An 11,655-nucleotide genomic window follows, 5' to 3' on the forward strand; every position below is an offset into this window, starting at 1 on the left:
GAAATATTTCTATTTTTATAAAAGACTGCTTGAAACGTGCACAATTCAAGGCATCTTTTATAAAGCTTTGTTGATGGACAAAGCCACCTCGGGTTTTGTCCGTCCTCAACGCTTTATAAAAGATGCCTTGAATTGTTTACGTTTCAAGCCGTCTTTTATAAACATAGAAATATGTTATAAATGTCTATGCTTATAAAAGGTGGCTTGAAAAGTGCACAAAACCATAGTAAGGTAAGCACACAAGTGTGCGTAAATTACTATGGTTTGTGCACTGTTCAAGCCACCTTTTTATAAACCTAGAAATACGTAACATTGGTATGTTTATAAGGCTTGAAAGGTACACAAACCATAGTAGTGCGCATACAAATATATAAATGCTCACATTCATTTATATATTTGTTTGCGCACCTTACAATGATTTGTGCATGTTTTAGGCCACGCCCACAATGGAAGCCACGCCCCCAAACGAGGGCCCCCCCTCAATTTCTTACCCCACTTAAAGCACTGCCTGAAAGTTAGAGAAAAGTTGTTCCATGGTGGAACCAGAGTGATCTTGTCATTACAAACACAGGACTAGTAGAAGCTGCATAAGTAGTGCCTCCATCTTTAACTCAAGACTACTGAGAACAAACCGAGAAAAGGCCAACGAGGGTCACCAAGTGCAGAAACGAAGACAAGCCTTCAGCAGAGCATCTAACAGCACCACAGCACCGATGGAGACAAATAGTGATTCTTGAATGGACAGTCTTACCACGAGCATTCTGCGCAAGTCTACCACACTACAGCTCGTCTGTCACTTGTGCTCAGCCTTTCTCATCTGACTTGAACAGAGTCTCACGCAAGGAAATTATAACTTTTCTATTAATATTGGCATTTGGTCCAAAGCCTCTGTAACTCGTTTCTGGATACTTGTCTCTGTGACTTTCTCTGCACATCGTCAGCAGCCTTTCTCAAGTTGTCTCTTCTAGTGTTTCGCATGTGTGTCTATTTTACAACATCAGTCATTAGTTATTCAGAGCAACACTCCACACCAGGCCTCTGTTACTGTGCTGTTGAATACGTTTCTATGCAACTTTTGTCTATAAACGGGCCCTTTTATCAGACTTTTGTGCCACTGTGTCGACCTATTGTATTCCTGTGTGGATTCAGTTCATATATGCCACTGCATCAGCTCTCACTGCACCTGCTCTAAGTGTACGACGCTGCAGACAACACTGTCCCTATTGCCAACAGAAGAACTCTCTGGACAGATCCTCGGTTGTGCTCATCCATTAGGGCACTGCCTCCCCTTGGTGCTCTCTCGGCCTCTCTACCCATGACATGGCTCTGTTGAGGGGAACTGCTCCCTTAGGGCGTCTTCCTAGATCTCTCAACACTGCCTTGCTGATGCCATGGAAGCCATCAAGGTCTTACTGCTCCTCTGTGACCGCTGCCAAAGTTGAAGTAAACGGGGTACTCATGCATTATCAGCTTACAGGGCAGGGGAATCATGTCATTCTGCTTATCCCTGTTGCTATGGGTAGCGCCGCAACAGACTTTGAACTACAGCTGAAGACTGTGAATAAAGAGCTCTTCACTGTGGTGGCCTGGGATCCACGGGGCCAAGGGAGCTCCATTCCTCCATGTCGGGATTATCCTCCAGATTTCTTTGAAAGGGATGAAAAGGATGCTGTGGATCTGATGCAGGTCTTAAAGTTCAGGAGGTTCTCTGTGATGGGGTGGAGTGCTGGTGGCACAACAGCCCTCATAGCAGCTGCAAAATACCCTGACCTAATACGCAAGGTGGTTGTTTAAGGGCTTTTTCCAATGTGATGAATGAAGACTTGCCGAGAATCAATGTTTTGCTTGATATTTCCAAATGGAATGATATTAGAAATCCCCAGATAAAAATGTATGACACTGAGTACTTGTCTAAATGCGTCAATGCGTTTCTAAATCAAATGGCCTGCTTTTCTAAGACTCCCAGTGGTAATATCTGTCGCCATATTCTGCCTCTCATTCAGTGCCCAACATTTATAATTCTCAGGCAGGAAGATAATCTGGTGCGGCCCTACCATGCAGAATGTATTCATAAACAGATTAAGGGATCACAACTGCATATGATGCAAGAGGGAAGACACAGCCTACATTTGCACTTTGCAGAAGAATTTAACCCACTAGTCGAGGACTTTTCAAAATAAGCATGTTCTCAGAGGGGGGTACATATTCATAATACAGGGCAGTCTGCAATATCTCATTAAAGCCTGGAAATAGTGTTCTTAAAGGCTCGTTTTGCATCAAAACTGCTCTGCAATCAGTTATTAGCACCTGGGCCGGGAAAGCCAACAAATCAGGTTGCTGGGATCATGGGCAGAATCCCATGATCTCAGCCGGTGTTCCGAGCAGCCTGATGGCTGCATCGCCCGCCATGCCATTTTACCCCTACCCTCCCCTCCCTTTGGTTCTCTGCTCCCTTACCACCCCCTAGCCCCCTTACCTGATAGATTCAGAGTTGGCACCCCTGCTGCCACCGTCGCTCCGGGTCCCTACCTGCCACCATGGAAATGGAAGAGGAGTCCTGCATGGTGCTCCGCCCTCCAGCAGCATGTTGGCCATCTTGAGTAAGTATTTTGTTTGAATAAATGGGATGCCATGAGGCTTCTTGTTCATTAAAACAAAACACATTGCTATTAGCAGCCCGGGTTTCTGGCCAGGCCAGATCGGGTGATAATGGTGCTAAGGCGCATCGGTAAGGCCCTTACTATGCTTTGGCCGGTAACTCGGCTCCGGTCCATTACTCCCCTTTCCGGTCTTATTGCCTAATTACACTTCTGTTTTGACATCACAATGCCCACTGTTTGAGCCAGCAGATAGTAGAAATCCAGCAGTCACTGCAGAACTTAATTAAAGCTCTGACAAGCTTTTCAAATGTCTTTCTTGTAAAATAGCTTTCTGTGACACTTTACGCTCAATTGACAAGAACCTGTTTATGGTAGAATGTTTAATTGGTGCACCGGTGGAGTTTAACACTTGTGAGCAAGAATCTGCATGTTATTACTTATTTTAAAGCGCACATTGACATGCCTTTTCAATTCATTTCATTAAACGGTTTCACTATCTTTCCCCAACACATTAGATGCTGCATGTTCACTTTTTTAAATGATATGGATTAGCAAACAGAAGATCTCTTACATTGGATTAAACAAGAGGCCAGGAGTTGAAGGGCTGGTAGTGTGTGGCCATGTAACCTCAGAGTTCAGCTTCGTTCCTCTATTTGGTCATGGAACTTCTCAGTGACTTGCAATATGCAATCACAGATGTTAGAAAGACTAGAAGAAAGTAAAACTGGGCTGCTGATCCTCCTGGATTTATCTGCCGTGTTTGACTTGCTGGATCACTCCTATTTGCTTAAAACCTTGGAAACCGTTGGGAATTGCTCCAGTGATGTCATCTTGTGGATACATTTGTTCCTGAGCGAAAGACATTCGAAAATATGCTGGGGTACTGCCTGTTCAAAGACAGCACCTATTCAATACGGAGTGCCAAAGGGGGCATGTATCGCGCCATCCCTCTTTAACCTATAGATAAAGCCTCTGTGGGACATACTCAAAGCGAGGGGTCTAGAATTTTCAAATTATGCAGATGACTTTCAATTGCTAAGGGACCTTAGTGGGGACTACGACACTGCACTGACCTAACAAGTTTAACTTCAATGTACTCATCCATCCAGAAGTGGATGGTCAAAAACTGGATGCATCTTAATGGTTCCAAAACAGAACTCATGATCGTTGGCACAAACCAAACAAGAAATAAACTGGGTCATGCATTCTCGGAGTTCCTGATTGATGGTTCTTATATCCCAGTGGTAAAAAAAGTTAAAAGCCCGGGCACAGTATTAGAAGCATCTATGAGTGTGGATGCTCATGGAATCGACATTGTTAAAAATGCACAATACCACCTGAAATTATGTTGACCTATTCATTCACTGGTCTCCCGCAAAAACGGCGAAACTCTGGTCCGCGCAATCATCCTGCCTCAACTGGATTATTGTAATTAATGCCCTCCTGTGGGGGGGCACGGCAAGTAAGGAGAGCATACACAAACTCCAGATCGTGGAAAATAACACAGTCCGAGTAGTCTGTAACATCCCTAGGAAAGATCATTTATCCTGCCATAGGAAAGAATTTCACTGGCTGCCAGTGGCAGAGAGGGTCCGCTTTAAAATCCTTGCATTGACCCATAAATGCCTGTTCGGTAAGGCTCCAGCACCCCTAACCCAAATGATATCTAGGCATGCACCGAACAGAACACTGGGTACTTGCTCTCAGTCCCATGGGTGAAGAGAGCAAGAGGGAAAGGCATCTCCTTCTCTGTTAAGGCTGCCATGGCTTGGAATGCTCTTCCAGAATTTCTTCACAAGGAAGAAAACCTTGCCCCATTTAAAAGAAAGCTAAAGACACTGCTGTTCTGTTAATGGGTTTTGTGTAATCCTCTTGTCTTGTTAACTGTTATGTATTGATTGTGCCCTGATGCCTGCGGGCTATGGCGATCTAAAAATAAAAATAATGATAACGTACGTTAGGGGTACTTTATCCCATACAGCTCACAGTATTAACAATTGGAAGGTAGTGGTACAAGATTTAAAAAAAATATATAGGGCACGTGTCTCACTTAAAAATGTACCTACCTTGCCAGGTTCACCTCTGGACTATTACCAATATGGAAAAATGTGGTTTGAAAACAAATTTTATTAGCAGTATTCATATCTTTTAATACTCAATTGTTCAAAACAACAGGTCGGTTAACAGCACATCTTATTCTTCTGTCTCCCTCATTGTCGGTTTGCCACATGATGAATTTAACTGATAATAGTCATTCATTTATTTAGTTGCCATAAACTTTAGAAAAATACAACATATAACCACAGTGCAACAGTATAGAATCACAGTATTACAAATAAACAGGTGCAACCACTTAATCAATTCATAATACATATGTTTATACGTGCATGAACATACATCACTATATCATAAAACTCTTCACTTACAATCTCTAAAAACATTAAAAACACAATAGTTATGAAATTACAACTCAATGAAACAACAATACCTCCATGATCACCAAATAGGTTGGCTGTCCCCAGATAATGCAACATCATGAGAGCAACTACAGTGATACTATGACTCAAATAATGATCTGACGCCAAATGTACAGGGAGTCAGTAACAGCTGCTATGATCTAATGTGCAAATAATATGGACACATATGGAACTTCAATTCACTTTATGTTTCTGTCTTACAAAAACGTGAACAGAACATGTCATGGCTATCTAGCTTACTGTAGCTGCCTAACAATGATAAAACTGGCAGCATCTGTAAAGAAAACTTAAAATGCAACATTTGCGTTAAAGGTGATGATGAAAGGTCAAGATAACCTTGACATCCAGGCCATGACTGAATCATGAAATAGTCTGATGAAAGACATGAGGTAAATGTTGTTAAATACATGCTAAATTCATAATAATACAATGTTTGTCTATTAACAGACCATTACAAAATTCCCAATATTTCTTTTTTGCAATGACTATTTCTTTTTTCAATATAGTTTCTGGATAGAGCCAAATTTGTGAAGACCAGTTCGAAAAAAAAACACCCACTTCACATGTGAGAGCCTTGAAATACTTTGAGCATCATTTTCTATTAAAATTTCCAGCAATAAATTCACAATTACATCATCACCATTAGGTCTCAGCTAGGTTCTTAGCCATAATCCTATTGGCATGAAAGCTAGATAATTATCAATATACAGAATCCAATTCTCATATGTAAAGCACTTGTTGCGTGGAGTATGGAAGGGAGATTAGTTGTTTTAAAAATGTATTTTCTCCTCCCACCAAGGGGGAAATATGTCTAATCCCCCCCCAGAGATCAGCACCATACGTCCCTGGAGGAGTCACTTTAGACTCAGGGGATTTTACTGCATATCCTCCAAAATACTTGTTAAACATAAAACTGATTTTCATGACAGAATACTAATAGCGTTTTTTTTTTTAATTTGATTTGCCCATGAACCTTTCGTTCACATGAAGTAACAATCTCTCATATAGGGCCACCTATTTAAAAATGTAAAGGCTTTAACTTTCTATGAACCGCAATCAACACTTTGGTTTTCTTTGTGTTGATAGACAGGCCTATTTTACAAGAGTAATTGTTAAATGTTCCAACAAGCCTTTTTAATGCCTTCCCAGTTTGGGCCAATAGTACAGCATCATCCTCATATAGCAGAATCGGTCATCATTATCATTTGACATAGTGACCAATTAATCCACTATTCCATTTAAAAATATACTAGACAGGAGAGGAGCTAAGACACACCTTTGTCTCTCTCTCAATCTCCCAATTTTGAATTTCTTTGTATTAATTTAGTATAGCTTCAGGGAGGTTTGCTCCATATGGTGAGATTACAATCATTTAATTGTGTTGATCAATTGACGAGGGATACCCTTAGTCACTGAGATAGTCTACAATTTCGACTTGTTCACTGCATTAAATGCAGTACGCAGGTCAGTGAATGCTATGTAAAGCCTACTCATTTTTAAGTGGACATATTTCTGAAAAAACGAAAAGAAGTGACAACATTAGTCAAAAGTACTTTCACCCTTCCTAAACGATGCTCAGGCTGCCGAAAGAAGAATATCTCTCACAATTGTCTCAAATTTACCCAATAGTATTTTACCAAATTTCTTACCTAGGCGTTCCAAAATTGGTCGGTCATTTCTTCAAAATTGCTATTATCAATGCCGAGTTCCAGGATACTGGTAGTTGTGCGATTATTGGGCTTGTCTTAAAAATGTTATACACTATTGGGTGTCAGATCTTTAGGTAATCTTTAAACAAATATACTGGAATGCCACCTGGTGCCTTATTGGAGTATTGTGAGATAATACCCCAATTCACCAAATCCTGATTGAAACTAAGGCTTTCCATATCCTTACTACTAGCCTTACTGAAAAGTCACTTATTGTATATATGCTGGCAAAATGTGTGTAGCATTCATTACTAGTCAGATTATTCAACAGCGTTGGAACATTCCCAATTCAAGACTTTGGTGGATAAATCGCAAAGAAAAATGTTTATCTATGAGTATTTGTAGCTCCTACAATTTTCTCAGACAAAGATTCCTCTTCTTCCTTGTAACTAATTGCTCATATTGGGTTTTAAGATCTCTCATTTAATTTCCAGTAAAGTTTTGTCATTTTCTCAAAGCCTACCAGAAATTCCTCTTATTCATTATGCACTTGTTATGAAACCAGAATTTTTTTGCGATGTTTCCCAGCTTTTCCTTTTTCTGGGTAATGAAAAGGGAGGCAATTTTATGTCAGCTCCTAATATAACTTCACAACGTTTCTTTAGTTAATTAATTCCATAATATGAATTATTAATTGAAAGGGGGTAGGCCATCCACAAATACATCTCAAAGTTATTATAGATCATTTGAGACTTTTCATTTGATCTTACAGCCACAAAAATGACATTTAACAAATCACATTTTTCAAGAAACAGAAAAGAACCGCAGAGTGGCTTGTGGTCGCTTTCATCGTGCATTACTACTTCCATGACAATCACCAAGTTCTAGAAGGCTGAATTCCATTTTCGTTCTTCTACTTCCCACAACAAAAGTATAAGCTACTGTGGTATCTGATGGTGTGCAACTACTCAGTTGACAAACCATGTGCACGTATAAAATCAAAGACTGGAACAGCTTTCTTATTTGTTCTTTTTGCATTAAAAACGGAATACAGAATTCCCCACATCTCTAGCATAAAATCCATATGCTTTGGTTGAAATAATTTCATATTTTAAGACATTAGTACCCAGCGAGGAGACTGTGGCAGCATGCCAGTCAATGGGGAGGCTCAGAACGCGGGCATTACCAGACAGTAATCCCGCTGTCCTGAGCCTGGCAGGGGAATCATGTCATTCTGCTTATCCCTGTTGCTATGGGTAGCGCCGCAACAGACTTTGAACTACAGCTGAAGACTGTGAATAAAGAGCTCTTCACTGTGGTGGCCTGGGATCCACGGGGCCAAGGGAGCTCCATTCCTCCATGTCGGGATTATCCTCCAGATTTCTTTGAAAGGGATGAAAAGGATGCTGTGGATCTGATGCAGGTCTTAAAGTTCAGGAGGTTCTCTGTGATGGGGTGGAGTGCTGGTGGCACAACAGCCCTCATAGCAGCTGCAAAATACCCTGACCTAATACGCAAGGTGGTTGTTTAAGGGCTTTTTCCAATGTGATGAATGAAGACTTGCCGAGAATCAATGTTTTGCTTGATATTTCCAAATGGAATGATATTAGAAATCCCCAGATAAAAATGTATGACACTGAGTACTTGTCTAAATGCGTCAATGCGTTTCTAAATCAAATGGCCTGCTTTTCTAAGACTCCCAGTGGTAATATCTGTCGCCATATTCTGCCTCTCATTCAGTGCCCAACATTTATAATTCTCAGGCAGGAAGATAATCTGGTGCGGCCCTACCATGCAGAATGTATTCATAAACAGATTAAGGGATCACAACTGCATATGATGCAAGAGGGAAGACACAGCCTACATTTGCACTTTGCAGAAGAATTTAACCCACTAGTCGAGGACTTTTCAAAATAAGCATGTTCTCAGAGGGGGGTACATATTCATAATACAGGGCAGTCTGCAATATCTCATTAAAGCCTGGAAATAGTGTTCTTACAGGCTCGTTTTGCATCAAAACTGCTCTGCAATCAGTTATTAGCACCTGGGCCGGGAAAGCCAACAAATCAGGTTGCTGGGATCATGGGCAGAATCCCATGATCTCAGCCGGTGTTCCGAGCAGCCTGATGGCTGCATCGCCCGCCATGCCATTTTACCCCTACCCTCCCCTCCCTTTGGTTCTCTGCTCCCTTACCACCCCCTAGCCCCCTTACCTGATAGATTCAGAGTTGGCACCCCTGCTGCCACCGTCGCTCCGGGTCCCTACCTGCCACCATGGAAATGGAAGAGGAGTCCTGCATGGTGCTCCGCCCTCCAGCAGCATGTTGGCCATCTTGAGTAAGTATTTTGTTTGAATAAATGGGATGCCATGAGGCTTCTTGTTCATTAAAACAAAACACATTGCTATTAGCAGCCCGGGTTTCTGGCCAGGCCAGATCGGGTGATAATGGTGCTAAGGCGCATCGGTAAGGCCCTTACTATGCTTTGGCCGGTAACTCGGCTCCGGTCCATTACTCCCCTTTCCGGTCTTATTGCCTAATTACACTTCTGTTTTGACATCACAATGCCCACTGTTTGAGCCAGCAGATAGTAGAAATCCAGCAGTCACTGCAGAACTTAATTAAAGCTCTGACAAGCTTTTCAAATGTCTTTCTTGTAAAATAGCTTTCTGTGACACTTTACGCTCAATTGACAAGAACCTGTTTATGGTAGAATGTTTAATTGGTGCACCGGTGGAGTTTAACACTTGTGAGCAAGAATCTGCATGTTATTACTTATTTTAAAGCGCACATTGACATGCCTTTTCAATTCATTTCATTAAACGGTTTCACTATCTTTCCCCAACACATTAGATGCTGCATGTTCACTTTTTTAAATGATATGGATTAGCAAACAGAAGATCTCTTACATTGGATTAAACAAGAGGCCAGGAGTTGAAGGGCTGGTAGTGTGTGGCCATGTAACCTCAGAGTTCAGCTTCGTTCCTCTATTTGGTCATGGAACTTCTCAGTGACTTGCAATATGCAATCACAGATGTTAGAAAGACTAGAAGAAAGTAAAACTGGGCTGCTGATCCTCCTGGATTTATCTGCCGTGTTTGACTTGCTGGATCACTCCTATTTGCTTAAAACCTTGGAAACCGTTGGGAATTGCTCCAGTGATGTCATCTTGTGGATACATTTGTTCCTGAGCGAAAGACATTCGAAAATATGCTAGGGTACTGCCTGTTCAAAGACAGCACCTATTCAATACGGAGTGCCAAAGGGGGCATGTATCGCGCCATCCCTCTTTAACCTATAGATAAAGCCTCTGTGGGACATACTCAAAGCGAGGGGTCTAGAATTTTCAAATTATGCAGATGACTTTCAATTGCTAAGGGACCTTAGTGGGGACTACGACACTGCACTGACCTAACAAGTTTAACTTCAATGTACTCATCCATCCAGAAGTGGATGGTCAAAAACTGGATGCATCTTAATGGTTCCAAAACAGAACTCATGATCGTTGGCACAAACCAAACAAGAAATAAACTGGGTCATGCATTCTCGGAGTTCCTGATTGATGGTTCTTATATCCCAGTGGTAAAAAAAGTTAAAAGCCCGGGCACAGTATTAGAAGCATCTATGAGTGTGGATGCTCATGGAATCGACATTGTTAAAAATGCACAATACCACCTGAAATTATGTTGACCTATTCATTCACTGGTCTCCCGCAAAAACGGCGAAACTCGGGTCCGCGCAATCATCCTGCCTCAACTGGATTATTGTAATTAATGCCCTCCTGTGGGGGGGCACGGCAAGTAAGGAGAGCATACACAAACTCCAGATCGTGGAAAATAACACAGTCCGAGTAGTCTGTAACATCCCTAGGAAAGATCATGTATCCTGCCATAGGAAAGAATTTCACTGGCTGCCAGTGGCAGAGAGGGTCCGCTTTAAAATCCTTGCATTGACCCATAAATGCCTGTTCGGTAAGGCTCCAGCACCCCTAACCCAAATGATATCTAGGCATGCACCGAACAGAACACTGGGTACTTGCTCTCAGTCCCATGGGTGAAGAGAGCAAGAGGGAAAGGCATCTCCTTCTCTGTTAAGGCTGCCATGGCTTGGAATGCTCTTCCAGAATTTCTTCACAAGGAAGAAAACCTTGCCCCATTTAAAAGAAAGCTAAAGACACTGCTGTTCTGTTAATGGGTTTTGTGTAATCCTCTTGTCTTGTTAACTGTTATGTATTGATTGTGCCCTGATGCCTGCGGGCTATGGCGATCTAAAAATAAAAATAATGATAACGTACGTTAGGGGTACTTTATCCCATACAGCTCACAGTATTAACAATTGGAAGGTAGTGGTACAAGATTTAAAAAAAATATATAGGGCACGTGTCTCACTTAAAAATGTACCTACCTTGCCAGGTTCACCTCTGGACTATTACCAATATGGAAAAATGTGGTTTGAAAACAAATTTTATTAGCAGTATTCATATCTTTTAATACTCAATTGTTCAAAACAACAGGTCGGTTAACAGCACATCTTATTCTTCTGTCTCCCTCATTGTCGGTTTGCCACATGATGAATTTAACTGATAATAGTCATTCATTTATTTAGTTGCCATAAACTTTAGAAAAATACAACATATAACCACAGTGCAACAGTATAGAATCACAGTATTACAAATAAACAGGTGCAACCACTTAATCAATTCATAATACATATGTTTATACGTGCATGAACATACATCACTATATCATAAAACTCTTCACTTACAATCTCTAAAAACATTAAAAACACAATAGTTATGAAATTACAACTCAATGAAACAACAATACCTCCATGATCACCAAATAGGTTGGCTGTCCCCAGATAATGCAACATCATGAGAGCAACTACAGTGATACTATGACTCAAATAATGATCTGACGCCAAATGTACA

At 41.2% G+C, this 11,655-nt stretch overlaps 2 pseudogenes; both read left to right on the top strand.

Moving 5' to 3' along the window:
- Positions 1-1,320: 1,320 nt before the first annotated feature.
- On the top strand, positions 1,321-2,180 carry LOC138514474 (valacyclovir hydrolase pseudogene; annotated as a pseudogene).
- Positions 2,181-3,691: 1,511 nt separating this feature from the next.
- On the top strand, positions 3,692-8,643 carry LOC138514475 (valacyclovir hydrolase pseudogene; annotated as a pseudogene).
- The last annotated feature ends 3,012 nt before the right edge of the window (positions 8,644-11,655 follow it).

The sequence above is a fragment of the Ambystoma mexicanum genome, chromosome 12 (genome assembly GCF_040938575.1).
Source record: "Ambystoma mexicanum isolate Mex_15411 chromosome 12, UKY_AmexF1_1, whole genome shotgun sequence".
Lineage (NCBI taxonomy): Eukaryota > Metazoa > Chordata > Amphibia > Caudata > Ambystomatidae > Ambystoma > Ambystoma mexicanum.